The sequence below is a fragment of the Onychomys torridus genome, chromosome 4 (assembly GCF_903995425.1).
Source record: "Onychomys torridus chromosome 4, mOncTor1.1, whole genome shotgun sequence".
In the NCBI taxonomy this organism is placed as follows: Eukaryota; Metazoa; Chordata; class Mammalia; order Rodentia; family Cricetidae; genus Onychomys; species Onychomys torridus.
Genome location: NC_050446.1, coordinates 79,227,795 through 79,253,765, shown reverse-complemented (window position 1 = coordinate 79,253,765; position 25,971 = coordinate 79,227,795). Strand labels below are relative to the sequence as shown.

At 42.8% G+C, this 25,971-nt stretch overlaps 1 protein-coding gene across 8 annotated transcripts in view; it reads left to right on the top strand.

The window, feature by feature from the left end:
- Positions 1-5,419: 5,419 nt before the first annotated feature.
- The window catches only part of Hipk3 (homeodomain interacting protein kinase 3), a 78,607-nt gene continuing 58,055 nt past the window's right edge, over positions 5,420-25,971 (top strand). For 2 of the 8 annotated variants that reach the window (XM_036183808.1, XM_036183804.1), the window contains exon 1: positions 5,420-6,167. The gene's annotated coding sequence lies outside the window, so the exon portion shown is untranslated. Of the gene's footprint in view, positions 6,168-6,313; positions 6,903-7,357; positions 7,388-25,971 lie in introns of those variants that run through there. The other 6 variants (XM_036183810.1, XM_036183809.1, XM_036183805.1 and 3 more) reach the window with 5 other exon arrangements.

Sequence of the window (25,971 nt, the reverse complement as noted above, 5' to 3'; positions counted from 1 at the left end):
AAACTTTAGCCTATTTCACGCTATAGTACACATTGTTATACCAGGTTGCATATCCAAAATAATAAATACTGTACCTTATGGGTAATTTTAGGACTTTTCAAGAATGAGGATTTTTCTTTCCGTTGACTGCAGTACCTAACCTCTATATTAAAATGAGATTATGGGGCTGGAGAGCTGGCTCAGGAGTTAGGAACACTGGCTGCTCTTCTAGAGAACAGGGCCCAAGTTCAATTCCAGCTTCCACATAGCAGCTCACCACTGTCTATAATTCTAGCTCCAGGGGAATCTAACACCTTCAAACAGACATTCATGAAGGCAAAACACCAATGCACATAAAATAGAAATAAGTAAATCATTAAAATGAGATTATGACTGTCCATATTAATGTGGTATTAATTTGTCACATGTATCTCTGTACGTGGTGTGGGAATGGGAACAAGTGTGTTTACTGTTTGCATGTGCATGATTTCACCAGAATGAGTGTGGAGAAGTTGGAATTGGGTGCCTTCCTCAATTGCTCTTCCTCTTAGATGTTGAGGCAGGGCCTCTTACCTGAACTCAGAGCTTTCCACTTCTGGTCATCTAGCTAGCCTCCTGCCATGAGGGATGCCTACCCAGCATTTGCATGGGTGATCAGGCCCCAACTCTGGGCCTCTCTTGGGCAACCACCTGAACCTGATGAGCCAGCCATCTTCCTAGCTCCCTAATACCACACTACTTTCACCTTCGTTAATTAGTGAAACTAGGTTTCATTTCATTTGTTTTGAGATAGGGTCTCACTACATGGTCCTGTTGACTTGGAACTCATGGAGACCCACCAGCCTTTGCCTCCCAAGTGCTGAGATTAAAGGCGTGTGTCAATATACCTGGCTGCTTGTTTTTCTGTCTTGGTTTTGAACTTGCAACCTTCCTGCTTCAGAGTGCCTGGGATTATATGCCTGTTCCATATACATAAAACCAAACACATTTATGTATATGTTTGGGGGGTGGGGGGCTGGGGTACACTGCCAAGGTACACAGTGGAGTTTCTCTTCTCTTACCATGTGGATCCTGGTATAGAACTGAGATGGTCAGGCTTGGCAGCAAGCTCCTTTACCCACTGAGCCGTCTTGCCTGCCCTGCTTTTTTTTTTTTTTAAGAGAAGCAGAACTTTGGGCTGCAAAGAGTTAGTTATTTGATGAGTTTTTTAGTTATTCAAATATAGTCCGCAGCAGCCAGCTTTGAATGGTTTTTCCATCCCAGCTGCCCTTCCCTGAGGCCCAGATATACAAAGCTGGTCTCCAGGAAGAAGGCAGATTATTTGCATCAGGAAGCCAGGACCTCCTGTGAGGAGGAGAAACAAGCTCCCAGATAAAGTTTTCCTCCTTGCTCTGTAGTCAGGGAGCTCATTGGTTAACTTGGCACACCCTGGCCCCTCCACTCCTCTGGGGAAAAAGGGACCAAAGAAACAACACCTAGGGTCTGGGGTGGAGGAAACAACCACCACAAAACTCAAAGCCCAGCTTCCTCCAGGAAGATGGCTGTGGGTGGGTTGGGGACTCAGGCTCTGACAGAGTTCCAAGATTTTTCTGGAAACTGCTCTGCTTTGAATAGAAGCATTAGCACTGTGTGCTAAGGCTGTTCAAGGCCGTTTCTCTAACTGACACCTGTGTGCAGTTCAACAGAGATGGACCGGCCTCAGCTGGACAGGCCCACCGGACCTGGAGGGAGGCCGACGAGAAAGAACCGGTTTCAGGCTTTGTGTGTGGGTGATGTCCAAGGACTGTGACTGCTTGCAGGCTGAGTTTGTGGACAGCTTCTTTCTGCTTACAGAGAAAATCTATTCTTTCATTTTATAAATATTTATTGAGTTCCTATTCTAGACTGTGGGGGATCAAACAACTAACAAATGACAAAAAAGAAAAATCCTTGTGGAGGAAGACAGAAAATGTACATGAATGTAGCTAAGATGGCTGGCCCTTAGCAGAGGAAGAATGTGAGTTCTGCTGGGCCTGGTGCACCTGGGATGGCTGCTGACAAAGGAGGGTCACAAATTCAAGGTCAGCATGGGCAACTTGTGGAGACCCTGTCACAACAAAAAACAAGTGAAGGGGCTGGGTGTTCCTCGTGGTAGAGCAGTGCTTTGTACTAGGTTCAGTCTCCAGTGCTGCGGAGAAAAATCTAGACTGTGGATTGAGAGTGAGGGGTCTTGGAGGGGCACCCGAGGAAGAATGACTGGGAGGACAGGAGGACAGGCGGCAGGAAGTAGATGAGGTTCCGGGTGCTCCCGTCGAGGGAGGTTTTAAGGCCTGGTTAGGACCAGTGTGGCTTTCGGCTTTTCCTATGACAGAGACTGACAGTTACTGGAAGGAAAATCTGAGCAAGTGGAAAACAAATGGATTCCACAGAGGATGCTTTCCCCCACAGATTGTAGGGCTGCTTTGATGACGCCCCTCCTTAAACCCTTCTTCACTAGCCACTTCTGGTTCTCCACCGCTTCCTCCTGTCAGCCTGCAGCGTAGCTTTTCTTTTGCCTCAGGTTGTTTTCCTTTCTTTCCTTCCTCTCTCTCCCATTTTTCTCCTTCCTTCCTTTCTTTTTTCTTCCTCTCTCCTTTTATCTTTTGAAACAAGGTCTCCTGTAAGTGGGGCTGTTGTGGCTTAATCCCAGCACTGGGGAGGCAGAGGGCTAGCTTGGTCTACAGAAGGAGTTCCAGGACAGCTAGGGCCACACAGAGAAACCCTTGTCTTGAAAAACCAGGAAAATAAAAACAAACAAACAAACAAAAACAAACCAAAAACCTCCCCAGTTCTGGGACTATAGGTGGGTGTCATTCTGTCCTTCAAAGTTGAGATTGACTCCAGTGCTTTGGGCATGCTGGGCCAGCACTGCTCTGCCAACAGTTTAAAAATAATTTGGAGCTGGGTGTCTGTGGCACACACCTTTAAGCCCAGCACTCGGGAGGCAGAGCCAAGAGGATCTCTGTGATCCTACAGCCCCAGCCTTTCTCTGTCTCTCTGTCTCTGTCTGTCTCTCTGTAGATTTGTATGTACATGGAGGCCTCAGGTTGAAGTCAGGCATTTCCTTCAATCATTTTTCATCTTGTCCATTGACAGAGTCTCTCACAGAGCCTGGAGCTCACTGATAACTAGACAGGCTAGACAAAGGCCCCAGGAATCCCCTTTTCTTCACCGTCGTCACTGGGCTTACTGAAGCTGTGTTTTTATGTGACTCCTGGGGAGTTTGAACTGAATTTAAGCCCTTAATTTTAGGACTCCCTAGACCTTTTAAAAACTTTTCTGAAACCAGGTTACACAAAATTGCTCAGGTTGGCTTTGAACTCACTCTGTAGCCCAGGCTGGTGTGACATTCTGAGTTGAGACCACAGGCCTGTGCCACCATGTCAGAAGTAGCATATATTTAAAAATAATTTGGAGCTGGGTGTCTGTGGCACACACCTTTAAGTCCAGCACTCGGGAGGCAGAGCCAAGAGGATCTCTGTGAGTTCAAGGCCAGCCTAGTCTACAGGCACCAAAGCTACACAGAGAAACCCTAAAGCTACACAGAAAAACAAACAACAAACAACAACAACCCCCCCCCCCAACAAAACCCAAAAATGGTAATTTGGACCTGTGAGGATAATTAGTCTTTCCTCACTCCACTATTTTTTGAGACTAGGCAGTCAGTCTGTATTCTGAGATGGCTTGGAACTCATTATATAGCCCAAGATGGTCTTGGACTCTGGAAGATCATCTCCTGCCTTAGGCTCTGGAGTACTAGCATTACAGGCATGAGACACCACATCCCTTTAAAACTATCATTTTTATTTTTAAATGAACCTAGCAAAAAATTGCCACTTCAGGGTTTTGGAAGATTATGTGAATATTCCAGTTCAGAATGGATTTGAGAGGAAGAGGTTAAGGACATCAGGTTAGGAGACAGTAGGGTTCCTGAGGAGGCTTGCATCAATGTGTATTTATTTAGCAAGCTTTATTAGGAAGCTTTAAAATTAGATACTGCATTTAGTCACTGGCAAGGCAATGGTTAAAAGGAAGGTGACAGAAATCCTTTCTGGAATTCACAGGAAAGAGGGCGGGGCAGACTACCCAGCAGAGGGGAAATGTTCTTACCTCCAGCCTCTTCATAAATGTAACAATCCTTGAAAAAGGTGGAAGTCTTTCATATAGTTTATTTTTTTTCTAAATATTGCCTTAAAAAAATCCGAAGTAAATGCTAAGGGGGAAAAATGGCTCTGACGCTGTCCTTCTGTTGTCTCTAGACAGCTTTGAACTCCTGATCCTCTGGCCTCCATCTCCCCAGAGCTGGTGTTCCAGGCTTGTATCGCCAGGGCCATTTCGTGCACATGCCTTTTCTAAAAATCATACATTGTTTTTTCTTCTTTGACTTTTCACTGAGTATCTTGTCTTGAAGAAAACACCCATCACTGAAAAAGTATTACCAGTGGCATTGAGCATGCTAACCCCGTTCACTTTTGAAGACATTCTACACAGTCCTCTTCTCCTAGTTTGAAAGGCAGAAGGCTATAAAGGAGTAATATGTACACAGCAAGTTGACGCTCCCTTTACCCTGTCTCAGATGCTGCACAGAAAATGTGTGTGGAGAAATACATCAGCAGTAAACTCAACCTTCCCAGTGAAGAAAGCAAAGGACACTTTCATTATAGAGATCAAGGTGCTTGGGTTGCTGTAATGTAAAACATTTGTTTAGAACAAAAGGAACCGAGCGAAACAGGTTGTAAAAAATAGGTTTACTGAAGGATGGGTTGCTTCGAATGTTAGTTGAGTTGCTTCCTGGGGAGATAGATGGAGGAGAGAGGCGGGTGGAGACTAAGGCTTTGCTCTATAACCTTGCTCACGTCATCGAAACCTGTCTAAACCCTTGTCTTAGCATAAGAGTTTGCTATACATCAGTAAGATTCTTTCATCTCAAATTCCATGGTTCTATGGTTACGTGGGTGGAAATGGACCATTCTGTCGATTTCCTAGTTTCCAGGAGCGAAGAAACTAGCTTGGGTGTGGAACTAACTCGATGGAGAATTATCAACTTAGAGGTAGGCAGCTTCCCAATGACTGTGGTGCTGTGCTTAGAAAACTTCCAACAGTCCTTCTTCCTTCATTCTTTGATATGGCGTGACAAGTCTTCTGCTGTTTTGGAATGGGAGAGCGGGAAGGGCCCACTTTTAGACTGGGACTGTTCATTTGGCTAACCATGTTCACTTTCTTTGTTTGTAAACTCCTAAGATGCCAAGAAACAGATTCTAAAGGGGTGGGACGGGGCATTAGGATGGGGCGACCTGGAAGGGCCTGTAAAATCCTGCTTCCGCATCCGAACCCCTTCTTTGGGTATTCGGATCGTCCCCTAAATGTGTATTTTTGGCAGAGTGGGCCGGGAGTCAGGCTCAGAACTGCAGAGGAGGGCTGACGGAAGCTATTCCTGCTGGAGGGATGGCGTGAGAGCTCAGGGTTGGATCCGCGCGGGCCGCCTGGCGGGCTGCGAGCGTCAAGGGCGCGGTTGCGGGCGGACCCCGGGGAGGGGCTTCGCGGAGGCGCCGGGGCCCTAGCCGAGCGGGGCCGCCCGGGCTGGGCGCGCAGCGCGGCCGAGCGGGCGGTGGCGCTGCGGAGGCGGCGGCCGAGGCCGGCGGGCGTGGAGGAGGGGCCCGAGATCGGGGCGGCCCGCGGCAGCTGCCCGGGTGACGACTGCCGGCAGCGCGGCGCCTTGAGGAGTCCGAGCCGCAGGCCCCCGGCGTCGCGGCCTCGCAAGCGGCCCTCCTCGTCCTTGTCTCCACCTCGGGGCCGGGGAAATGGGCCCTCACGGCCGCGGGCCCTGCATCCCGCGCCGCCCGTAGGCCCCGGTGGCCCGCCGGCTTGTCACCGCCCCTGTCCCCAGTCGAGCCGTCCCCACCCCAGGTCCCCGGGAAGGAAGATGAGGGAAACGGGCCCGGCGATCGGCAGCCAGAGCAGCAGCAGCGGTCGGGGGAGGGTGTTTCGCCGTTTCCTCTCAGCCGCCAGGACAAGATGGCAGCGGCCGCCGAGAGGGGCTGAGCCCCGGCTGGGTGGCGCCGCCTGCTGAAGCGCTTGGCTCCGGGTCCCCGCACGGCCCCCGCGACCCATCCCGGACATGCTCAGGGCTGCGGCCGCCCGAAGCGGGGAGAGCGCGGGCCTCTAGGAAGGTAAGGGAGCCCGGCAAGGGCAGGGAGCTCGGCGGCGACGCGGGCCTCGGGGCCGGGGGAACCCTCGGAGCGCCGCTGCTCCGTTTCCGCCCGGTTGCGGACGGCCGTCCCCGGGCGGTTCCCGAAGGCCGGCGCCACGCCAGGCCCGAGGCGGCCGGACGCGGAGACCGCGCGTGCTTTTGGCGCGCGCTTGGCGCAGCCTCCGGGAAGCCGCCCTGGCCGTGCCGGGCGGTCCGGGCCTTCCCCCAAGCCAGGGTTGCGCAACGGCTCTTCCCAGCAACCGAAGTTTTGTTTGGTCCCACGGGGGCCCCCTGTTTCGGCTGGGCGGCTTTAGGCCGTCACTACGGAGACCTCGTTCCTTTCATTGATGGGAGCGAACACCGACGTGCAGGCACGCTGCCGGAGCGCCCAGCCCCGTGGCTGCGCCCCGGAGGCTTGGTGGCCCTGTCACCGGCGTCGCGGGGCGGCGGGTTTGGAGGGTGTCAACTCTGGGGACGTGCGTGCGTGTGATTGTTGGGGAGGAGAAATGTGATCCGCGGCTCCGCGTCCCCAGCGGCGGCGGGAGGAAGGCGTGGCGGCCGCGCGGCGGGGCTGTTGCCGGCTTCTCTCGTTACGGCGGCGGCGGCGGCGGCGGCGGCGGCCCTCTTCCTTTCGCGCTGGGGAGAACTCAGCGGAAAGGACTCGGGACCAGAATGTCTGTTTTCCTGTCTGGGGGGAGACGGCTGTTGTAAAATGGTACGTGGATCTCGGGTAGGGATGGGGCGTGGAGGGGGGGCAGCCTGTTGTTTCCCGTTCTTATCTGTGCTGGAGGGATTGCGCTGTAGGGTGTGTGCGTAGTAAATTACCTTGGACCTGTTACAGAGTAGTCACAACATGTTCGGTCCTTGAACCGTGTTTTCACAACCTCTGGCTGGCCTGCCGGGGAATTTATTTTTCCACCTGTCAGTTCGCTGCTTATAAGGAGCTTCTATTAGCAGCAGCAGCAGCGGCGGCGCCCCCCCCCCCCCCCCCCCAGGTTTCCGATTATGGCCCAGTTTACAGGGAAAACTCAGGGTTTTACCTTCAACATTGTTCTGGTGTCTCTCCCGTACAGGGCTGGAAAAGTTAACTGGAGAACCAGTCTTCGTTTCTGTGTACCTCTGAGTTGTTTAAAGATCTGCTGATTTTTATTTTTCTGTTTTCTGTTTTAGGTTTCTGCTGTAATCTACAGCCTCTGAAGTGTAGGTACTTCAAACAATTTCACTTAATTTCAAGATTTTAATTGCTGGGTGCTTGAAAAATTTTAAAGATTTTTTTGGATCAGATTATGAAAGCATTTCTAGCTCTCTCTTTTTGTTGTTGTTTTGTTTTTGCTATTGTTTACCAAGAAAACTATTTTAATGCATCACTCACATTCACTATTTCAGAAACTGGGCAAGTCTCCCCATATGTTTGATAAGTCTAGATTCTGCTTAGGTTTGCAAGTGCAGTGCTAATTTTACACAATGAGCAACGATAAGGTTTAGACAGGTCATGATTAAGCTTTAGTATTTTAAGTAAACAAAATATGACTGACCTTTAAAAATTTTTTTTGTATTGATTCTTCTATCTTCATGCCACTTATCCGTAATTGAAATTTAACCAAACAACCCAAATTCTTTACTTTTAAATCAACAAGGTATTTCTTGGTATATTTATGGTTGCATTCATAAAGTATAGGAAGCTCTCATTTGTGAAATTTAGTGCTTAACCTGTGTCAGTTTATTTCTCTTGAATTGTTTTGATTATTTTTAATTGGAATGTCTGATTTTTCACTGTTGGATATTTCATTGTATATGGGTGAAATTTTATTTCTTAGGTTCTCCTTTTCTACCATAGGGAATACATTTAAAAAGAGAAAAAGTATTTTGGAGGATAGATTGGGGGGGGTGGGGGGGAGAAGCACCAATGTTTTAAACAGGTAAGATGAGCTTGAAGTCTAGAACAGAACTGGCCATTAAATGTTTTAAATTTATATCTGGACATTGCTGACTGCAGTAGCTAAACATACATATTAGGCAAGCAGATCATAACGTGGTGAGACAGTCTTAGCATTTTGTTGTAATGCCTTTTCCATTGAACTAGTCATTATCTTGTTTATAAACCAGCCATTGGCTTCTGGGCATGGGGTTTTTAGAGTCTCATCAAAGTAGATGGTTTCTATGAGATACTTCTTGTAAATGTGCTTGAGAAGAAGCTGAAGATTATACTCTGTTAATTTTTTGGATGATCTGTCATAGGATACCATAAAGTAGGGTTGCAAATTAGAGAGGTTATATGCTGGAGCAAGTATAGCACTTGACACATAGATGTTTGTTTAATGCCATTGCCTAAGGCTTGCTTTCCTGCAACTTCAAAAAGCAGTAGCAGTCAAACGACCTTCCTGATTGAATTTCTGTCTTTAAATATTTGCTGCATGAATACTGAAGGCATATGGAAAAGAGGAAGGAGAAAATGTCAACCTCACAATGTGGAATTGTTAATAAAATGTAATTCATGCACATCCATTTGAATGGAATAATTGCGTCTATGTTGCAATGACTTACTCCATTAACATCTGAAGTTAACTTTCTTTCTTTGAGGTGGAGGGCTTAGCTTCCTAATAGTTCTCTTTGTAGTAGTTCATCCAGGATGATAAGGCAGATGAGAATTGTCCTAATGGTTGATTCAGAGGCATGGAAACATTGTTTCTTTCCATTGAGCTTCATCTGAGCTGGGATATGAAAAGATGTCATGACAATGCTTTAAGGATGTTCCAAGAACTTGGAAACTCTCTGTTTTAAAAAAATGGCCTTCCGAAAATTGTTGTGCCTTGTAGTTATTAGAACACACAGGCTAATTTGATACATGCTCGTGTTGTTGCTGCCAAAGTAAACATTCCTGTTGTAAAATTTGTGGGTCGCAGCTGTCCTGGTTTCTTAATGTCCAGAGTTCAGGCTTAGTGTTGCATGTTTTAGTTGGAAGCTACTTCTGAAGAGGGACTCCAAGAGCTTTGTTAAAAGGAGGAATCTTATTGGTGTTTGTTTAAAAGTACCGCCCCTCCTCCACTTTAACTAGGATGTAGTATTAGTTCTCTCTGTGGGAAAAGGGAACTTTCTCAGCAAACTTTTGTCAGGAGAGACATAATAAGATGAAACGAATTATACTAAATGTCCTTACTGATTCATCTGTTTAAAAGTAGTGATCTTCCCTAGTATCTTTAAAAGTTTATAATTTGAAGAAGAATATGTATTTGGAGCAGAAGTTTTAAACCAGGGTAGGTTATTTATTTTATTTTCTTCTTTTTGGTTTTTTCAGACGGGCTTTCTCTGTAGTCCTGGCTGTCCTAGAACTCCCTCTGTAGACCAGGCTGGCCTCAAACTCAGAGATCCACCTGCCTGTGCCTCCTGAGTACTGGAATTAAAGGCATGTGCCACCATCGGCTTATTTATTAAATTTTGAACAGAGTACTGTGTGGTCAACTTAAGGAGCAGTTAATGTCTTTTGGTTGGCTTGGTTTAATTAAGAATGGTTTGGGGGAAAGCAGCAGCAGATTGCTTCTGGACAGCTCTGTTGTGGTTCCTTTGGATCTTAGTCATTGTGTGAGACCAGGTAGACTAGGCACAGTAAGGAGGTGTATGTTATACATTGTATGTAAGCGCGTGTCAAATAGGTGTTGAATTTCTTAGGAGACCAGGGACCCTCTCAGTTGTTACTTGATATCACTAAACAAAGATCACATAGTTTTGCCTCTATGCTGAGACACCAGGGTGGGTGCTGGAGACCTGGGAGCTGCTCATGTGGAAGTGAAAAGAACCAGCAGCATGCTGATAATGTCCATAATGATACTGCTAGGGTTACTTTGTCTTAGGTTTACTTTATCTTTGCCTTGTGTTTTGAACTAGCGTCTTATGTAGCTCAGGCTGGCAGTGAACTCCTGATTTTACTGCCCAAGTAATACCACCAGGTCTGGTTGATTTAAAAACAAAATAGCACAAACACAAAGCAGCATAAAGAAGTTCATTACTTCTGGGATTACAGGTGTTTAAGCCTTTTAAAAAGGCTCCTCTGAAATCAGAAGGGTAGGAAGCTTGGAGTTTAATATTGGTAATAAATTAGAGTTTGACTTACAGAATGTATATTTTCTTTTAAAAGATCCTTAAAAAGTAAAGTCAAGGTACTTATCAAACTCTGTAAATCTTGTGTTTTCAAACTGAATTAAAACCCAGGCTTCTGATACCTGTCACACAATCCACTTCCGAAGTCAGACAAACATGCATAATATATTTATATCTGTCTGTACTGGGAGTGAGCCCAAGATCTCACATTCAGCATGTTCTCTATAACTGAGTTATACCCCAAGCTTAATCATCTATTTTGTTTTTACGTATTTAAATTTTATTATTTTGTTTTGTGTGTTATGGGCGTTTTGTCACATATGTGTCTGCCCACCACTTGTGTGCTTGGTGCTTATAGAGGCCAGCATAGGGTATGGAATCCTCTGGACCTGGAGCTATGGTGGTTGTGAGCCACCGTGTCCTTGCTAACCCTGAGTCCTCTGGAAAAGCATCCACTGTTGTAGCTACTCTCCAGCCTACCTCCTGTTTTTCTTTTCTTTTGCGGGAGCTGAGGACCGAACCCAGGGCCTTGCACTTGCTAGGCAAGCGCTCTACCACTGAGGTAAATCCCCAACCCTCTATTTTTCTATTTTACAGTGTCTTACTGTTTATAGCTCAGGTGGGCCTTGAACTCTCTAATCCCCCTGTTTCAGTCTCCCCGGTGCCAGGATTACCAGTGCTAGGGTTCCCCGTGCTAGAAAACTTGCCCTTTTTCCAGAGTCAGTCCAGCCAATCTCTTCCCGTACCACCTAGCTCCCAGGGCTTTGAGACAGACTCCTGTAGTCAGGCTGACCTCAAATTTCTACTCTGTTTATTTCCACCTCAGCACTATGCCCAGCTGAAGCATTTCTCTCTCCCTCTTTTTTCTTTTCTTTTCTTTCTTTCTTTTTTGGGACAGGGTCTCACTTTGTATCATTGGCTGTCCTGGAGTTCACTAAGTCGACCAGGCTAGCCTCAAACTCAAAGAGATCCACCTGCCTCTGCCTCCTCTGTCCTAAGTATCTCCCCCCCCCCTTTTTTTTAAATGGCTAGATTTCTAGATTCATTTTTACTTTACATTTTCTTTGCTTCTATTTTTTTTTTTAAAGGAGTGTGTGTGTGTGTGTCTGTGTGTCTGTGTGTCTGTGTGTGTATGGACATGTGTTTGCCATAGCACATGTATACATGAGTGGTGGTCAGTGGATAACTTTTAAGAGGTTGGACTCCTTCACCTACAAGATCCTACAGTCAAGCTCAGGTCTTTATATTTCTTCCTCCTCCCACTCTTTAATAAGCAAAGGGTTATGCTTTAAAAAAAAGATTTAGCATAGAGAAGAATGGTAAAAGGAAGTACATTACTCATTTGAGCTGTAACTTTTTTGTTTGGGCAAAGATTTAAGGCTGTTTTTTTGTTTGTTTTTGTTTTGGAGACAGGGTTTCTCTGTATAGCTTTGGAGCCTGTCCTGGAACTCACTCCATAGACCATACTGGCCTCAAACTCTGTTTCCTGAATGCCAGGATTAAAAGTGTGTACCACCATCACCTGATGATTTTTTTTTTTTTTTTTTAAATAATTAAAAGATTTAGTTTGAGGCCAACCTGGTCTACATATGAGTTCCAGGACAGCCAAAACTACATAGTGAGACCCTGTCTCAAAAAAAAAAAAAAAAAATTGTTTTATGTATATAAATCTTTTGCCTGCATTCATGTATGTAAGTGCCCCAAGTGTGTGCCTCATGTCTGCAGAGTCCAGAAGAGGATATTGGATCCCCCTGAACTGGAGTTAAAGTTTGTGAGTTGCCATGTGGGTGTTGGTAACCACCTAGGTCTTCTGAGAGAATGGCAAGTACTCTATCGCCGAGCCATCTCTCCAGCCTCAAAGACGGACTCTTTAGTGTACTTCTTGGTTACATTGAATGTGAAGGATTGCTATGGTCAGTCACATGTAATCTCCCTCCTCCCAATAACTTTATGTTGGAGAACATTTTCTAGGGTGATGAGCATTATGTTAATCAGATTAGGGCTGGGGATGTATCACAGGGGATAGTACTGCCTAGCATCCTTGAGGCCCTGCTGTGATCCCCAGTAGTACATCAGCCCAGAACATAATGATCCATACTTTGAAATTCCAGCAGCACTCAGGAGGTGGAGGGCCAGAGGATCAGAACTTCCACATTGTCCTCAGGTACATGGTGAGTTCAGAGCCAGCCTGGGCTATGAAAAAGATGTATTATAAATTGTATTTGATTACATATAGATTACCAAGACAATTATCTGAAGGTTTGATAGAAAATATAAAATCTATCTATATTAAAAATGCTTAGAATTTTTCTTTCTCTCTTTCTCCTTTCTTCCTCACCACCCTCCCACCCCCAACAGACAGGATATATTGTAGTTCAGACTGTCCTAAAATTTACTGTATAACTAAGGCTAGCTTTGAACTTATGACAATTCTCTTGCCTCGACTCAAAAGTGCTGATATTACAGGTATGGGCTACCAAACCCTGCTAACTTAAGATTCTTTAATACCTCCATACTTTGTTGTATTTGTTCATAACGTTTTACAAAATATTTTAGAGTTTTTATGAACAAAATAGTAAGCTTTGAAACATTTTCAGGTAATTATTTGTTTGCAAAAGAGTTCAGAAAGCAACTACATGAAGGCCTGAAAATAGCATTTTGTATGCTTCTGTTATGTGCTGTTTTTTTTTTTTTTGTTATTTGTTTAAAGATTTATTCATGTATTTTATATATATACACCAGAATAAGGAATCTGATCCCATTACAAATGGTTGTGAGCCCCCATGTGGTTGCTGGGAATTGAACTCAAGACCTCTGGAAGAGCAGTCAGTGCTCTTAACCACTAAGCCATCTCTCCAGCCTGTTATGTGCTGTTAGTTTGGTTTGTTTCTGAAACAGGGTTTCTCTGTGTAGCCCTGGCTGTCTTGGAACTCTTGTAGACCAGGCTGGTCTCAAACTCAGAGGTTTATTTATCTCTGCATCCCGACTGCTGGGATTAAAAGCGTGCTCCACCACCGCCCAGCTATTATGTGCTGTTTAATAAGACAACAGAGTCTTGTAAGTTTGGTAACCTGTATGGCTTTAGATACAGAATGCTACAGTTTAAATAGTTATAAGTTAGAGTGATAACATTGGAAGCTGGGTATTGCTTTCAAGAGACATTACTTCCAAAGTATAATTTAAAATAATTCTGAGGGTTTTAAATGTATAATTGATTGAGATTAAATAGGGTGTAATGACAGAATTGCAAAGAAAATGACAGGTTATGCTGCTTTGGAGCCTGAAGCCATGATGCTGTACTCATCACTGCTCTTTTAGATTGAGGGCTGCTTGAACTGGATTTGCTTACTTTCCTTCTTCTTGAGACAATATCTCTCTTTGTAGTCCTGAATATTCTGGAACTCTCTATGCAGATCAGGCTGGCCTAGAACTCACAAAGGTCCACTTGCCTCTGCCTCCTGAGTACTGGAATTAAAGATGTGGACCCCTACACTTGGCTTTGTTTAAAAAAAAAAATTTTTTTTTTCCCTTTGCTGTTTTTGAGACAGGCTGTTCTGGAACTCACCATGTAGACCAGGCTTGTCTCCAGCTCACAGAGATCCACCTATCTCTGCCTTCAGAGTGCTGGGGTTAAAGGCGTGTGTCCAGCTTTGTTACATCCTTTTAAAAATATATTTTTATTAATTCTTTGAGAATTTCATACTCTTGTGAGACAATGTCTTACTATTTGATTCTTGCTGACCTGGAGGAACTTAGCTGTTTGGATTGGACTGGCTTAAAACTTTTGCTTCCTGTCCCCCCTCCCCTCCCCGCCCCCATGGTAATAAAGTGTGTGCCATCATGCCTGGCCATACCATGTATTTTGATATTTGATGATGTTTATCCCCTGTACTTCCTTTATGTCCTTCCAGATCCACCCCCACTTTCCTGTACCTACCATCTTCATGCCTGTGGTTTTTTCCCATCAGGTCTCAGTAGTGCTGCTGCTCATGTACGTTCAAGTGTGGGGCATGATGTTCTTAAAACAATGAAAGGAAACGCATTTTTGTGTCAAATTCTAGTCAGTTTTGGTAGAGATAGTATAAGTATTTTTATACTATATGAGTTGTAGATATAAAAGTAGAAAAATAATTATTCTAAGTCCCAAAACAACTGGATTTTTGTAGTCTCTTTAGTATGCTTTAATTGATTCTTTTTCTATTGGTAGCTGGATCATAGACTTTAGCTATAAAAATGAAATGTTACTATAACTGGTAAAATATTTTACAAGTTTGGTTGCCCACAAAGATACTGTATTCTTCATCTGGTATCATTATTTCTGCTGCTTAAAAAATTATAGCTGTGTATGAGACCTCTAATCTTTAATCCCAGCATTCGGTAGGCAGAGGCAGGTGGATCTTGGTGAGTTCAAGGCCAGCCTGGTCTACATAGTGAGACCCTGTCTTCAAAAAAAATCAAAACAAAAGCCGGGTGGTGGTAGCACACCTTTAATCCCAGTACTCAGGAGGCAGAGGCAGGCGAATCTCTGTGAGTTTGAGGCCAGCCTGCGCTACAGAGTGAGATCCAGGAAAGGCTCCAAAGCTACACAGAGAAACCCTGTCTTTAAAAAAAAAAAAAAAAAAAAAAAATCAGAACAAAAACCACACAAACCCTCATTTTTTAATTTACTTATTGTGTATGGTGGTGGGAGGCAAATGTTCATACTAAGACTCCAATGGGTGGAGGTCAGAGGACAATTTCATGGAGTCTTCCAGTTCTGGGGATTGAGCTCAGGTTGTTAAAACTTTAAATCAGGAGGCTGGAGAGATGGTTCAGTGGATAAGAGCACTGGCTGCCCTGCCAGAGGACCCAGGTTCAATTGCTACCACCCATATGGCAGCTCACAACTGTCTGTAACTCCAGTTCTAGGGGATCTGACACCCTCACACAGATGTACACTCAGGCATAACACCAATGCACATAAAATAAAACAAATAAGTTAAAAAACTTTAAATCTGAAAAACACTTGTTTTTGGTGGTTGTTTTAGTAAAATTGGTACAGTTGTACTTTCCAAAATGTTATCCTGCCCCCTTTCTGGGTATCTATATTAAGGAAAGGATATTAGGTTCATTATACTTTTAACAAATGGGGAAAACAGTTCAATAAGATATACATGCAGAAAGTAAGCTGTTACCCTATTATTTAGAATAATAGGATTAAGGCTCAGAGTTCATTGAAAAAGGGGTGGGAAGAATGGAAGGAAGAGTCAGAAACATTTGGAAGTCGCTTGTGGAACACTGACTTCTGACTTGTACTGGCCTGACTTGTACTCTTTTTTGAAAATGTAAATTTTAATTAAGAATTTTTATTTGTATGTGCATGTGTGTGTCTGCCGCAGTGTGTGGGGGCCAGAAGAGGGCATTAGCTCCCTGGAGCTGGACTTTCAAGCAGTTAGCTGCTGTCTGAAATGGGTGCTTTTAACGGCTGAGCCATCTCTCCAACCCCATGGCTGTTGACTCTTGAACTCACAGAGCTGTGATTATTTTCACACGCTTTGTAAGATTGGACCTCTCAGCATCCTGTCTCATGAAGGAAAGGGGCTCACGGGGCTCTACTGCTCCCTGAAAATTTACATGCAGGTAACGGTTGATGGGGAGAGACATGTTCATCATTTGTGTGGTAACTGGTAAGATGTCTGGTCTGTGCGCTGTACACGCTAACAGGAGCTCCTATAAACACCCTAATGAAGCTCAGTGGTCACATACATGGAGGGGAAAGGGAAATGGGTGGGGCAAGTGGGGAAGAAGGAGATTAGTGAGGGTGAGGGTTATGTGAATATGATCACAATATGTTATGTACATGTATGAAAATGTCATGATGAGGCCCATTGTTATGTACAGTATATTCTAATAAACAGAATGAAAGATGTCCCATAGAAGAACTAAATCAGTATGTCAGGTTTTACATGTATTTTGATTGAATAATGGACATTAAAATGTCTAATAAAAAGGTTTTGTTTTTTCTGATTGTTTTATAATTTTATAGTAGTTGAATAACTTAGAGACAGTTGCTGCACTGAACTTTAACCTGTTCCAGTAAGAGTAATCCCTGATTTGGATTGGTAGGGTGATTTCTAGCACCTTTGAAATGTCCAGCAGGTCATTTTCCATTCCAAAAGTTGGAGTGTTTTGCTAAGTCAGACCAGGCTTGTTATTTAACACGGAGATTGTGTATAGTCAACACATTCTCTAGATGCCTTCCTCACAATACTGCTGGAAAATACCCAAGACTCTAGGATTTTCAAATAAAATGTTTTGTAGGCACCTCAGATAATAGACTCCATTTATGAAGCTTTATATGTGTGCTTCAGCTATTTACAAATGTTTGTGTGAAGTGGCTCAGTGTAATTTACTGGATAAAATACTGGTCAGAACACACAAAGTAGTGCAGGTATTTTAAATTGTGACAATTAATGATTGAAAGGTGAACTGTTTTTTTCACATCCCAGTTCATTTTCTATTTCAGAGAAGACATGTTTTGTCTTTTATAAACATGTACAGAGTAACAGAACAGTGGCACAAACTGACTGCTTTGTCAGATTACAGGCTATGTGGTTCCATTCTCCAAGACTCCTTAAGGAAGTATGTCAGAAGCTGGGCATGGTGGCTCACGCCTTTAATCCCAGCACTTGGAAGGCAGAGGCAGGTGGATCTCTGTGAGTTCCAGGACAACCAAGGCTACACAGAGAAACCCTGTCTTGAAAAATCAAAAACCAAACCAAACCAAAACAAAAACCTTAAGATAATTCCTTTTACTTTTAAATAGAGAGATTCATATTCACTACTTACGAATACTTTCTTATTTTATTTTTTTTAATACAAAATAGGCTAGAAAGGCCTGGTAAGCCAGACGTGGTAACATTTAGCCCAGCATTCACTAGGTTACTAGGTGGATTATGAGTTCAAGTACACCCTGGGCTGCACAGTGGAGACTGTCTCGGCAAAAACAAAAGAAAAGCTGGCCCCAGGGACTTACTGAGAGTTTGGGATTTTATGTGCTTTACAGTTCATACAGTGACTGGCCTGAGCAGAAGTAATTGCTTCTGCTACTGCTACAGTTACAATCCAGACATATAGAGAAGTTATAAGAATATAAAATTTCTGTCTCTTTCAGCTAAAATTCTCAAACAATATTTCACATTTCCTCTTTAAAGGTAATTAAAAATATTCACATGTTTTATTTTATGAATTTGTGTGTGCCTGAGTGTATATATGTGTATAGTGCCAATGGAATCCTGAAGAGGGCATTAGATCCCCTGGAATGAGTTATAGATGGTTATGAGCTGCCATGTGGGTGCCTGGAACCAAACTGGGGTTTTCAGCAAGAGCAGCAGGTGCTCTCACCTCCTGAACCATCTCTCTAGCTCCAGTACCATGTCATTTTGTGTTAGGGACTTGAACATCTACTGAAAGTGTGTATCCTTGGTATCCTTTGGAATCTAAAGTAAATGATACTTTATAATAAATGATGAATTATTTGCAACATCATCATCCATTTTAGTTCATTCTGTTCTTAGTATAACATGAAGCCACCTCTCCCTTCCCCTCCCCTCCCCTCCCTTCCCCTCCCCTCTTCTCTCTTTTCTTCTCTTCTCTTCTCTTCTCTTCTCTTCTCTTCTCTTCTCTTCTCTTCTCTTCTCTTCTTCTCTTCTCTTTTCTTTATGGTTTTTCAAGACAGAGTTTATCCATGTAGCCTAGCTGTCTTGGAACTATTTCTGTAGATCATGCTGGCCTTGAACTTAGAGATCTGCCTGCCTCTGCCTCCCAAGTCCTGGGATTAGAGATGTGAGCCACCACCCCCAGCTGAACATCCATTTTTAACCCTTGAAATAATTGGTGTGCATTTTAGAACCAGTTATATCTTAACTATTATGAATTTGTGTGTGTATGTGGTACACAAATAATTGTATTATAAACCACACTTGTTTGTTTTTCTCTCCCTAATATTTAAGTATCATATCCAGGGCTTTCCATGTCCTAGACAAGCACTCTAAGCTCTGAGCTAAGACTCTCAACCCTAAGAGTCACATTTGTATTGTATACTTAGCATTATGGTACCTGGCAGTCACCTGGCAGTTAGAGTATTACAGAACTCATTACTGCATGCAGCCATGAGGAGATCATTATTTTGTCTGCTTCCTTGGAGGGCTTGTGAGCATCTGTCTGTGTAGAGCACGTACCTGGAGAACTGCTGCTCTGTGGAATGTGCTTGTCTTTGGTTTTGCTCTCTAAAGCAACTGCCCCCCCCCCCATTTTTATAACCAGCATTTACAAATATTCTTGTTCTCCTGGGCACTGTTCTGCTGCTTTTTGGCAGTCTCAGGCTATATAATGGTGGCATTGGGTTTTATATTTCCCTTATCAGTGAGGTTGGATTTTTTTTTTTTTTTTTGTGGAGCTGAGGATCGAACCCAGAGCCTTGCGCTTGCTAGGCAAGCACTCTACCACTGAGCTAAATCCCCAACCCTAGAATTTTAAAAAATAATTTATTTAATGTACATTGGTGTGAGGGTGTCAGATCCCCTGGAACTGGAGTTATAGGCACTTGTGAGCTGCCATGTGGGTGCTGGGAATTGAACCTTTATCCTCTGAAAGAGCAGCCACTGCTCTTAACTGCTGAGCCATCTCTGTAGCCCCTGGATTTTTTTTAAATGTCGTCTTTGCATTTCCTTTATGTGACTTACCTATCATATATGATTTGCCCATTTTTCTTTTGAGTTTTGCCATCGACAGTATGATTAGATTTTGTCAGTAATGTGTATTGTGAATATCTTCTCTCTGTTGATGGCTTATTTTATTTCTAGCATCATTGGATGAATAAAAGCTGTAAATTTTTTTTAAAGATTTATTTATTTATTATGTATACAGAAGAGGGTGCCAGATCTCATTATAGATGGTTGTGAGCCACCATGTGGGTGCTGGGAATTGAACTCAGGACCTCTGGAAGGGCATTCAGTGCTCTTAACCTCTGAGCCATCTCTCCAGCCCCCATTTTTTTTTTTTTTTTTAATCTTTTTGAGACAGGACTTCTGTTTAACAGCCTTGGCTGTCCTGGAACTCACTTTGTATACCAGGCTGGCCTCAAACTCACAGAGATCCACTTGCTTCTGCTGGGATTAAAGGCATTTGCCACTATGCATAGCAAAGTTGTAAATTTTAATAAAGTAAAATGTATGTTTAATTTTGGATTTTGAGACAGGATTTTTTTTATATAGCCTAGGCTAGCCTGAAAGGAACTAGCTAGGTTGCCAAGGGTGACCTAACTGTCCTATAGCTTTCTTTCACCTGGAGAGTACCAGGGCTCACAAGCAAGTACCGCCACGCCCAGCTGAACAAAGTCAAACCTTTCATAGTATGTCCTTTTTGTATCTGGCTTTTCTTGTAAAGGTTGATGATTGATTTGTTAAAACTGCAGCATTCACTTTAAACTGAAAGGGATAAAAATGTAAGTCTGTGTGGGCTCTTACGTATCCCCGAAGCACTGAGACATTTAGAGAGTCAGATTTCTTTTGGTCTTTAGTCTTTGGAGTAGAAAGGTGGGAATATGTAAATTTGTGTGAATCCTATTGTAGGAAATTCCTATTGTAGGAACTCCTGTGCTTTATTTGGAGAATAATACAAGCATGTGAGTGAAATGTAATAATGAAAGACAAATGCAGCATTAGGACAGTCTCATGTCCAATCACAGGTGCTCGATCATTCTACGATTCCAGTTGGGGAATCATTAATTGGAGATAGCTGGATTGTCTCTCCTCCCTCATGGTGAACTTCCTCTCAGTGTGTTGTAAACCATCCTGCGCTACATGGTGAAATTCTGCCTCAAAACCCAACGTTGTCCTCTGAGCCCTCCCAAACCCAAACCAAGCGAACCAAAATAACAGAACATGCTTTTCTAACTTGCTAACTTCCTTGTTTTGTTTTTGTTGTTCTTTCTCTTTTTGGATGGTGTAGGGTGAGGGGATAACAACAACTGAAATAGTTGGCTAGTTGTGTCTGTGAAGAGGAAAGTAGTTACAGGATGCCACAGCAAGTAGCTTTTCATTTTAAATTTGAAAGAGTCTCCTATATCCCAGCCTGGCCTCAAATGGCTATATAGCAGAGGATGACCTTGAACTCCTGATTCTCCTGTCTGCACTTTGCTAAGTGCTGAGGTTACGGGCATGTGCCACCACACCATTTTTTTGGGGGGGGAGGGGGAAGCTAACTTGATTATTTGAAAAATAATACACAAAATTATAAACTTACAAATGAAAGCAAAATTGGCAAGTCTTATTTCTTCTACAAAATAACAATGTCAGAAGCAGCAACAGTTTCTATAGGTTTTATTGTCATAAATAAAAGTTTAGGAACTGAAAACTCTGTTACCTTTGAAATGGTAGAACTATTTCTTTTCTTTGTTTTTGAAACAGGTCTCATATTATAGCCTTGACTAGCCTGGATCTTGCTGTGTAGACCTTTCATGCCTCAAAGCATAGATCTGCCTGCTTCCATTTCTAGAGTGCTGAGACTAAAGGCATCATGCCCAGCTTATGATATTTTTTGTTACATTTATTATGTGTGCATGTGGGGTGAGGCAAGCTTGTGGAGGTCAGAGGGCATCTAGTTCTCTCTTTCCATGTAGGTCCTGGGGATTGCTCCCAGGTCATCAGGCTTGGTGGCTAAGTGCCTTCACCCACTGAGTCATCTTGCTGGCTCTCAAATGAGGAAACTTTTAAACTACCCATGTGACACTCAGAACTTGGCCAAACCTTCTTGAGGTGGTCGACTAACATTAAAATATTTTATACCCATTGTGGTTGTAGATAGGACATTGATAGTAATGAATGTAATGTAACTGTCCTGAGTGCTGACTTCATTTACCATTTGAAAAGTTGAATTGAAAATTAGGTTGTGCAGCAGCACTGTAAACTTCAGCCTAAAGAATATAGCTTTTTCAAACTTGCCAGGCTATTTTTATTGTTATTTTTTTGTTTTTGTTTTTGAGACAGGGTAGACCAGTCTTGCTTCAAACTCACCGAGATCTGCTAGCTATGTGTCACATAACTCTAGCTAGGCTCTTTGCACCTGAGATGATCCACTTACCTGGAAGGCATCAGGTTAAAGGTTATTGGACCATTTACCACCTTAGGCAACTAAGGTAGTTTAATTTCCTGTTACGTCCTTTTTTCCTTTCGAGACAATAAGTTCATTTTTGAAAATATCAATGGACCCACATCTACTTATTTTAATGTATTTGAAAGAGTTGATTTGTGAGTTCAGAAAAGGAACAGAATCATAGGATCACTATGAAGAATGAACCATTTTTTTATCTGAGCTTGTTTCCAATGGAACAAAAAATATCCCTGAGAAAACTTCCTAAAAGACAACGTTGTTACATTACTAGCTTTAAAAAAAAAATATAGTTATGGGGTTGGGGATTTAGCTCTGTGGTAGAGCGCTTACCTAGCAAGCACAAGGCCCTGGGTTCAATCCTCAGCTACACACACACACACACACACACACACACACACACACATAAACAAAGTTATGAAGTACGGGCTTCATATTTAATTTTTTATGTTTTAAGCCTTGTTTATTATAGGATAATATGCTAGTGCCCTGAGTTATTTTTTTAGGTTAAATATGTCTTCTTATCTATCCCAGGCTGGCCCTGAACTCATCATGGCAATGCTCCTCATTTATCTCCCCACGTATTGGGTTGATAGGCATGCACGTGACCTAGCTAAGTATTTTAAATCTGTTTTTATGTAGACCAGTCTGGCTTTCAAGATTTTATTATTTGTGTGTGTGTGTGTGTGTGTGTGTGTGTGTGTATGTATATGTGTGCGTGTGCGTGTGTATGTAGATGTGTGTGATGTAATGCATATGCATGCCATGGTGCCTGAACATGGAGGTCAAAGGACAACTTTATGGAGTCAATTTTCTTTCTACCTTTTTGTGGATTCTGCTTTTGTTTTCTGAGAGAGGGTTTCTCTGTGAAGTCCTGGCTTTCCTGGAACTAACTCTGTAGACCAGGCTGGCCTCAAACTCACAAGGGATATTTCTGCCTCAGCCTCCTGAGTAGTTACTGGGCTATTAAGATTAAAGATGTAAGCCTTTAATCCCAGCACCATGAGGGGGCAGGGGTAGGTGGCTCCCTGTCGGTTCAAGGCCAGCTTGGTATACATAGCAAACAACAACAAAATAATACTAAAAAGTAGAAGCAACTCTAGTGTCCATCTGTGGGTGGATAAATAAAATGTCATATATATACATGCATGAAATACCATGTGATCTTACAAAGGAAGAAAATCTAGTTGCATGTTATAACATGGATGAACCTTGACATTATTCTGAGTTATAAAAAGGCAAATATGAATCCACTTATGAGGTATATTTTCAAGTCAAATTCATAGACCAGAAAGTAAATGATGGTTGCCAGAGTCATGACATGGTCCCAGTTTCATTTGCAAAAGAGGGCTAGTGTTAGGAGGGAGGTGTAATTATACAGCACTGGGGATGTATTTAATGCCACTGACTAGTAAACTTAAAAATAGTAAGCTTTTTCTATATCTGTATAAGACTGTGGTTTTCAAGAAAGAAGATGTTTCAAAAATGAAGTTTTGGACAAGTGGAAGGATGAATGAGGAGACTTTAAGAAACTATTGACTCTCATATTTGTTTTCTTTAATTAACTCTGTTAAACATAAGGCATAGCTAAGTTTGGCAGAAAATGTTTCAGAAATTTCATATTAGCTAAGAAACTGAATATGTTAGCAAAGCATTTCTGTCTTGGTTCCTGCTCTCCTTTTTCAGTAGACACAGCATTATGCATAAGAAGAAACCAAAATATGTCTCACTAATAGTTTGCAATGGTCAGATCCATGTCTGTGGATGTTCATAAGGTGGAGTTCAGTTAGGATTTCAAGTTTAGGATGAGAAGAGTAAAACTCTTTGTCCATTTAGTCTGCTACCACAAAATTCTGTAAGGAACATAGATTTATTGCTCATTGCTCTGTGGGCCGGAGAGTACCAGGATAAAGGTACAAGAGGATGCAGGGTTTGTTGAAGGCTTGCTCTCTGCTCCAAAGATAGCATCTAGGTGTGATCTTACATGCTAAGGGGCAAAGAAGCTCCGTGAGGCTCCATTTATGAAAGGGAGCCCTCATGGCCTAATCAGCTCCCAAAGCCCCCATTGTATTTTTGATATATGGTCTCACTCTGTAGTTCAGGCTGACCTTGAACTCATGCCAATCTCTCTGCCTCAGCCTCCCAGTTTCTAGGATTACATTTGGGTAGGGAGGGTTTCAATATACAAATTTTGAGAGACCATGAGAGCTCTGGGTGTGATTGTGCACACCTGGAGTTCTTCACTTGGGGCTAACGCAGGAAGATTGCTGTGGGTTTTAGGCTAGCCTCAGCTACAGACAAGAAGAATCTGAAGTGAATAAGCCTGAGGAGTAAAAGCTTAATGGTTGCTCCATTAGGAGCCTTTGCTCTACTCCTAAGTAATAGTTTTAGGCAGCCCCCACCATCCAAGAGGTAGTATTTCAAAACCTTACTCCTTAGTCTGCTGATAAGAACAAGTGGTAAGACATGAATAATAAAGCTGAAGAGCGCGACATAGTTCACATTATAACGAAAAATAATAAAGGTATAGTGCTGTGCAAAAACAGTGTTTTGGATACCATGGTGTTTAGGTGGGTATACAGAAATTGATATTAATAAGGGATTTTCGTATTTGTCATTTTGGTTCTCTGGGCATGGATTACATAAGTATTTTGAAAGTTAGGCGTATCATAGAATTATTGAGGCTATGATTGGGCAGCCTTACAAAAATGCATAATATATGAGTTTGATATGTCTAGAAAGAGTCCTCAGTGTAGTTTTGTTTCATTAATTTATCTAGGCATTTGATCCCAGCACTAGGGAGTCAGAAGCAGATGGATCTTTCTGAGTTTGTTGTCAGCCTGATTGAATAGGGAATTCCATGCCTGTCATAGTGGTATAGTGAGACTCTGCCTTAAATGTGGTGAATTAGTGCAGTTTTGGAATGCCCCAGGGTAGAGGTATAGGATAGATGCTGGGGACATTTTAAGGAAGCAGATGCACTTCCTTAGGCTTAAACCCCAGAGTTTGAATTTGTAGTATTCTCTACGTGCTGTATATCAAGTCTTGATCTGACTGTGAACTTCGTGTCTGACTTTATAATAGAGCAACATTGGAATCTGGTAGGTGGAACAAAAGAAACTTTTGGAAGTTTTACCTCAGATGTGGTGTATTTACTTCTTTTTCTTTACATCAGAGACCTTGGGTCAATTACTTGGTCCCTCTGAGCTTTGGATTTCTTTCTTTTTTTAATTTTTGTTAATTTGTGTGTGCATGCATGGTGTGTATGTGTGTTTGTGTGTGTGTGTGTGTGTGTGTGTGTGTGTATGTGTGTGTGCGCGCTCGCTCTCATGCATGCATGCATGCCATGACACTTGTGGAGGTCAGAAGACAGTTTTGTGGAGTTGGTTCTCTCCATCTAACTCATGTAAGTTCTGGGGACTGGATTCAGGTTGCTAGCCTTGTGTAGCAAATGTCTTTACTCACTGGTCTTTAGTGATCTTAACAGCAAATTGGAAAGATATCAGCATCACTAAGCCAAATATTATAAAGCATTTATTAAACAGTTGCATAATTATTCCCCCATTGGTTGTAGCTCTTTCTAAAAAAAAAAAAAATTAGCTTTGTTATTTTTAATTATTGTAGACTGTGATGGTAATCTATTATTTCAGAGATAAAAACAGTTGATAGTTGTGATATATTGAAATAGGAGACAACAAAGTTAATATAGTACAGAGTTTAAAATTGGGTTGAATTAAGGTAATTTATGTGTGTCTGTGTGGTCTGTGTGGTATATGTACACGTGTATGCATGGGTGTGTACTCATGTGAGTGTGCGCATGTGTAGGTGAGAGGAGGAGGGAAGTGTCCTGAAGGGTCACTCTTCCCTTACTCCTTGACTCAGGGTCTCATTGAACACTTGGGCCTTGCAGTGTCAACTAGATTGGCTGGCCAGCAAGTCCCAGCCATTCTTTCTCTGTATGTAGGTCCAGCTTTTCACAGGAGTGTTGAATTGATCTCAGGTTCTCATGCTTGTCCCCAAGTGTTCTTTCCCAATGATTCATCTCTTTTGAAGTTAATAGAACCATCCACCATCTGTTGAACGTCAACTTTACCTTCTAGACAGTTCTAATTCACCTTCACCTTATAGATTCAGATCTAATGTGGAAGACATATGTATATACTGACAGTTACAGTACAATGAGTCTACAGGAGAAGGGGTGTGTGTGTGTTCTGAATCTCTGAATGCCCAGCTCTTCTTGGACGGTGTGTGGTGAATATGTGTGTTTCATGAGAGCACACGCAAGGAAGTACTGAATTATTTTGGTCAGATCCTAAAGGAATTTGCAGTGTGCTCAGGGGTAGATGCAAAGAAGGATCTTTGTGGGACTGTGTGCCAGAAAGGAACATGATTATTCAAGTAATGGTTTTGTCAAATGGTGATTTTTCACTTGTGTTGCGTGTTGTTGTGTGATGGACTAAAAATAGTTGGAGGTAGATTACATAACTGTAATTAATGTGTTTTGAGCTATGGTACTGAGGATTTGTGGAGTGTGTGTGTGT